The 7006-nt window shown below is 32.7% G+C and overlaps 1 pseudogene; it reads left to right on the top strand.

Moving 5' to 3' along the window:
* The first annotated feature begins 1632 nt into the window (after window positions 1-1632).
* On the top strand, window positions 1633-6058 carry LOC102661877 (histidine protein methyltransferase 1 homolog; annotated as a pseudogene).
* The last annotated feature ends 948 nt before the right edge of the window (window positions 6059-7006 follow it).

Raw genomic sequence — 7006 nt, 5'->3', positions numbered from 1 at the left:
CATATCTTGTGGATCAGTTCTACTGAAGGGTATATCCACTAGGTTGTTCAAAGAGAACAAGGGAGGGTACATCCCTTGTGGATCTTTGCTTGTAAAGGATTTTACAAGGTTGAAAAGAAATCTCAAGGACTGCAGGTCGCTTGGGGACTGGATGTAGGCACGGGTTGTTGCCGAACCAATATAAAACTCTTGTGTTTGTCTTCTTCTTCCCTACACTCTTTAATTTCCGTTGTGCACTTTAATTACCGCTTTTACTTTTGGTTAAGTTTATATTTCTGTTCTTTACTTTCTTAACAACATAGTAAAAGCCTAAGAAGGGTAAATTTTAATTAGTAAAGGTCTAGTAATAATTAATTCAACTCCCTTCTTAATTATTCTGAGACCACTTGATCCAACAATGAGCCGAGCCAAGCCAAGCTTTACTAGGCTTGAGCTCGGCTTGAGTTGAATATGCAAGGCTTGAGCTTGACTCATTACCTATCATAGGCTTTTTTAAAGGCTCGACTTGGCTTACATAAAAGCCTGGCTTGGCCTACGAGCCTATTTAAAAGCTTGCTTAAAGATGTTTTTGATCAATTAATTATTTTAAACCTAGTGAAATACTAACTAAAAAAACTTATAAAATTTCATATAAGTAATGTACAAATCCAAAAATAATTGATAAATAAAATCATATTGAATTCAAGTCGTTAAAATACAAAGTATATCAAAAGAAAATGAAAAAACAGAGCATAATATTAAAAAATGTATGGATTATAGATGATTTATACTAATATAGTCAAACAAGAATATTTAAATTGTTCGAAAATGTCTTTACAAACATTCTTTTCCTTGGAAGTATTAATCTAATTGCATTATCCTTTTAGCTTGAGTCTCTTTCTTTTTGAAAATTTTCCACATGCAAGTGAACTCTCTAAGCACTTTATTTTCTATTTATTATTTTATAAGAATCTGAAGACTTTTAAAAGTTTTTATTTAATAATAATAATAGTTATTATTATTATAATAATTATTATTATTACTTAAACAGGCTGACTTGTCAAGCTTAACAAGCTTTTTTTATAGTTTGGGTTTGGCCTTTTTGTCTAAAAAAGCTTTTTAAAAATCTTGAGCTTGACCTTTATAGTAAACAAGCCAAGCGAAGTTGAGCCTTAAATAGGCCGAGCCAAAGGCCCTTGACAAGCTGCTCAGCTCATTTCCATCCTTACCGACAATCACATCGATAGGGTTTATACCTTCGATAAGGTCCTTCTTCTCACTCTTCCTCACGCTCGATATGTTATAATCTCCAAACTTGAGTTTACAAAAATGGACACAAATAGTGGGATGTTAAGTTAGTTTTAGGGGGATTTCAATTTGAAATCTCAAATGTGTTCATTTTATTTTGTGAAGGTTTTTGGTCCTTCTACACAACAAAGGGATCTTTATGAACAAGTTGTTATTCCAATAGTTAATGAAGTTCTAGATGGATTTTTATGCAAGCCATGCTAGTAATCTTGCCACTCAAGCAGACCAAGTTGAGGTTGAGTTGACTATTATTTTTTTTCATTGTTTATACTCTTGCTAATTATATTCTTTTGTTTGTTTCCATTTGCACTTGGAAATTTGAGTGCAAAACATATATGGACTGACATGCTACAATGGAGGAAGGAGTTTGGTGCTAATACTATTATGCAGGTAAATGTAGTTGGAATTTGGGGCATTTGTTTGGCTTCTATTTTGGCAGGTTTGAGTACAAGGAACATGACATGCTTTTGCAATGATTGGTTGGCTTACCTACTGTTTTTTCTTCAAGATTTTGAGTTCAAGGAGTAAGTTGATTGAAATTTTGAAGTAAGTTGATGATTGTTTTTATAAGCAGAGGGTATAGAAAATGCAAGGTGTTTATTCTTGGTTTTAAAATACAAAGAGCATATTCTCAAAGCCCAAAAGGCAAAGGCAAACTTTAAAGGAAAAATAGAGTGGAGAGTGAAAAAAAATGTTTAGAAGGAGGAGGAAAGTGTGTGAAAAAATGGTGGTGGTGAACTTTGAGGTCTCTACGAATAACTCTTTCTTCTTCACTTTGACTTTGATAAGCTCCATTCAATTGTTTTAACTTTTTGGCAGGGCAATGGTCAGAAATCGAGTTTGGAAACATTTCAGTTATTCTCTTCCTTGGTTTCCGCCTTTGGAATCTTCGATGATGTTGCACAACAAGTTCCTCATATACCTCCTCCTCCCTGCGTTGAAGTCCTTGCATCTGAGGTATTATTCATTCTTCCTTCATGAATCATGATTCTTTGAAACTGTGTCGTTTTGAATATTCCTGCATAATTAGGTTCCTTCATACATCAAACACAATGTGGACTCTGTAAATTTGGATGGAGTTACTTTGTTAAAGGTAATGTTCCTTTCTTTGTCTTGGAGTTCTTTCAATATTTGAATGTTTATATTATTTTATGAACAATTCTCAGGGGTGGGTGAATACCAAACAAGTGTTTGGTTTGCCCAACTCCAATTTAGTTCCCGGGAAATATGAAGGTGCTGAAATTTTCTGTTTATTCATTCATTCCCATCTTGTATGACTAAATCAGTTGTAACTTTGGTTCCCTTTGGTCTATAGGAGGACTTAAGTTGTGGGAAGGTTCACTAGATCTAATTAAAGCCCTTCATTCAGATATCAAAAATGGGCTTATCTCATTTAGTGGGAAGTGAGTATTATAGGTGAGTTTCTTTTTCTCTGTGATAAATGATTGGCTGCCAGGTTGTTTAGTTTTCGGGGGAACAAGAATTATGGTTGTTTAGTATAACTTATTATTAATTGGGTTTGAGTGGAAATTCTAAATCCATACATGGAATTGGAAGCACAGTAGCTAGTATGCATTGATGTATTTTATATACAATTTTTGTTCTTTTTATACCAAAGATAAAATTGCATTCAGAACTTGCACAACCAAAGGTGTGCAATTGTTGATATAGCTATTAGAGTGGAGTCCTGATCATAATTTTTCACGTAGAAAGATACACATTGCATGAAGCACTTGCACCTTGCATAGCACATCTGAGACCGTTTCTTATCAATATTTTGTTATTACACTACACTTAACATGGACATTAACATCACCATACATTGGAGTTCTTAATGTATCTATATATATATAGGTAGAAAAGCTGTCTGTCTATCTCTCAGTTTCAAACTTTCAATATTTGATTTTCAGGTAGGATCTTTTCATGGTCTGCCTGGAATCTTTGCATTGCTTAAGGTGAAACTATGGTTCATTGGCTTTGCTTTAGATCCTTAACTTTGAAAAATATAATGATGTGCTTATTATGTTTGCTTTTGGGGGCAACTGCTATACATTTTCAAGACTTCAATGCTGAGGTCCTACGTTGCCTACAATTCCTAATTTAAATGCAAATCTTTCTGGAGATTCTCAACTATCATCATCCAACTCCATAATTTGTGACAAGGCAGAAGTTCACTTTTTTGCTGGTGACTGGAGTGGAATTGATAAATTGCTCCCTCATGTCAGTACAGATGCAAAAAAAATCAAGGTGATGGTTATGAATTTATTGTTATGGCAGAGACAGTTTACTCAATCAACAGACTCCAAAATCTCTATGATCTTATCAAGAAGGTATTGTTTTGCTCATAGACAAGCAAAATTATATTTCTATGTTGAGTCATTACATTTTGTTAAAAATATATAATACACAGATAAATGTACAATTATCTATGCATTATAATGTGTATTTTTAATTATAAAAATATTGTTTTGCTTATCTATTGAAGTGTCAATGTGCAGTGCTTGCAGCATCCTGATGGAGTTGTGTACATGGCAGCAAAGAAGTATTATTTTGGTGTAGGTGGTGGAACTCAACGATTTCTGTCTATGGTAGAGAAGGATGGTGAGCTAGCACTGACATATTTGTTTCTCTGTATTTTAAAAAATAAGATGGTTTTAATACAAGGTAAGAAATTTTATTCTTGGGAATCATATTTCCAACAATATCATGCTTGAGAATATTATTCTGATGAACATATTTGTCTGACGATAGTGATTTCAGAAGAAAAAAAACATTTAACCAAAAATAAAAGTAAAAAATAAATAAATGTGGACAAATAAAATCAGGATAGGTAGTTATTGTAAAAAAATAACTTTCATTCTCATGAGAATTCAATTTACTCATTCTTCTTCATAAGAATAAGAAACAAGACAATTATGAATATTTTATATTCCTAAAAATTAACCATTTCTTGGAAAGTTTTTATAAAACTTGTATTAAACATGAGAATGTGTTACTTTTAGGCGCACATTCTTGGAAATCTTGCTTGATACCTTTAAACAAATTGCTCGAGGTGTATTTATTATTTATTAACTTGTAGGGCATACATTATGATTATTTCATGTTAATTTAAAACTTATTTTTATAATTTTATATTGATGTTGATAGTAGAACCTTTCTCATTGTTGGTGTACTTCATGTTGGATCAAGTGGCCTCGGAATTAATTATTAATGTGTCTTGACTAATTAAAAATTTATCCTTCTTAATGTTACTAGATTCAACTAGGCTTTTACTAGAAAGTTAAGAAAGTAAAGAACAGAAACAGAAACTTAACCAAAAGTAAAAGCGGCAATTAAAAATACACAACAAAAATTAAAGAGTGTAGGGAAGAAGAAGACAAACACAAGATTTATACTGGTTCGGCAACAACCCATGCCTACATCCAATCCCCAAGCAACCAACGGTTCTTTAGATTTCTTTCAACCTTGTAAAATCCTTTACAAACCAAAGATCCAAGGGATGTATCCTCCCTTGTTCTCTTTGAACAACCAAGTGGATGTATCCTCCACTTGAACTGATCCACAAGAGATGTACCCTCTCTTGTTCTCAGTATAACAACCCAAGTAGATATACCCTTTACTTGTGCCACAAAGGATGTATCCTCCAATGTGTTAAGACTAAGAATTCTCAAGCGGTTAGTCCTTTGAATCTTTGTAAGGGGAAACAAAAGTATCTCAGGCGGTTAGTCCTTTGAATTATCTTGAAAGAGAGAGAAGGGAGACACAAAAGAATTCAGGCGGTTAGTCCTTCTATTCTTTTGGCAAAGGGAGAAGAGAAGAAAAGATAGCACACTTTTGTTTTCTGCAGAATTTTCACTTGCAGAAAAACAAGGTTTGGAAAAATGAAACTTAGAAAGCTTTTTGGCAAAGGAAGAACAAGAAGAGAGATGAGTAGAAAAGAATTCTTAAAAGTTCTCAAAAATTGTTAGAGTTGTAAAAGTTCTATTGAATGCAAGTCAAGGTCTTACTTTTATAGACTCTTCATGTATGGTCAAGAAAACCATTGGAAGAGTTATAACCTTGAGAAAATCATGTCAAGAGTTACAAATTTTGACCTTTTATTCAAAATTTATCATTGGTAATCGATTACCATAATCATGTAATCGATTACACAATGCATTTTATGAAAAGTTGTGACTCTTCACAATCGGATTTGAATTTCGATGTTCAAATACACTGGTAATCGATTACCAATATAGTGTAATCGATTACACCATTTGAAAAATATTTTGGAACGTTGCAAATCAGTTAAAAACATTTTGAAATCAAATTTGAGAAAACTCTTTTGTAAAACAAAATTGTGCTATGTTTGGGTTTTTGAAAAATACTTCCCTTGTGAAGTCTTGACTGTTGCTTCTCGATTCCTTCTCTTGAATCTTGAAATCAACTTCTCTTGAATCTTGAATCTTGAATCTTGAGTCTTGAATCTTGATCTTGATTGTTCTTGAATCTTGAAACTTAATTGTTCTTGAATCTTGATTCTTTGAGACTTGATTCTTGAAGCCCGATTCTTTGGAACTTGCTTAACTCTTGATTCTTTGGAATCATCAAAATAATCTTGGAAGTCATTGCTTCCACACTTCAAGGTGCAACTCAAAGATTAACTACATTGAAAAAGAATTTGGAGATTGTTAAATCAGTTGGAGCTATAGAAAAAGCTAATTCCAACAGGGTGAAGAAGTACTTCAGGCTAGAGGACGTAACATCTCCACATCCTGGTATCAACAAATGAGCTCTACAATTTTATTGGTTGTATTATTATTTATCCAGCACATCATGTAGCTTGCTAAGAGAAAACCCAGGTTGCATGCATGCATGCATTTTTTCCCTCTATTGAAATTAGCTAGTCTTATAGTTTTATCAATTGTGTTTCCTCAAAACTTTCAAATCTTTTTTATCTGATCAATTATGTTCTCAGGTACTTTTGATCTGACCAAATTTAATGCCTTCATACCTTTTCCTCAATGCTCTAATAATCATTTATTATATTTAATTTTATTACCTTTACCTAACAGGTAAAAGGCAATGACACATCATTGCTAAATTAGGGTCAGAAGCTGAAGATATATCCTCTCCAAAAGCGATGAAGAATTATTCACACCTTACGCTAACCCTTGTTCATGAGGAAGTGAGATTTGACTTATTAGAGAAGTTGCTATGATTGTCTTATTGTGTATAGCCTCTCCTACCTAGTTAAAGTAGGAGTGTTTCTGGATTTGATTGGATCAGTTTTGAGAGGAAAAGTAATTGTTATAATCACATTGATTTTCTTATTTTACCATCCTATCATTTTCATTTTAAATTCTACTTCGATCCAACTAATCCAATCAAAAGCAGTTTTGATTGGATTGGTTTTTGTTTTATTTTTATTATGGAGAATATTTAAAACACTAAGACCATATTGCATTAAATGGATGTTTTACTGGCTTCCTTTTATTCTTCAGACTTCTTTGTATCAGTGCATCTAGAAATGGACTTAATTGAACAAATATATAAAGAATTTTTTTCCCAGTCCATTATTGCAAGAAAATCTATCTCCATGATTGAGTCATTATGAAAAAAAAGCTTTTTTACTTTTAAGTTATTGAAGCATTTATATTATTAGTCTAAGTCTTAGAATGCTTATATATGTATATGTTCCTAATGTGTGTGGTTTTAGGCTTATGACTATCAAGTGCAG

This window comes from Glycine max, chromosome 20 (genome assembly GCF_000004515.6).
Source record: "Glycine max cultivar Williams 82 chromosome 20, Glycine_max_v4.0, whole genome shotgun sequence".
NCBI lineage: Eukaryota > Viridiplantae > Streptophyta > Magnoliopsida > Fabales > Fabaceae > Glycine > Glycine max.
The sequence above is the reverse complement of the archived record's forward strand: the minus strand, read 5'-3'. Positions and strand labels throughout refer to the sequence as shown.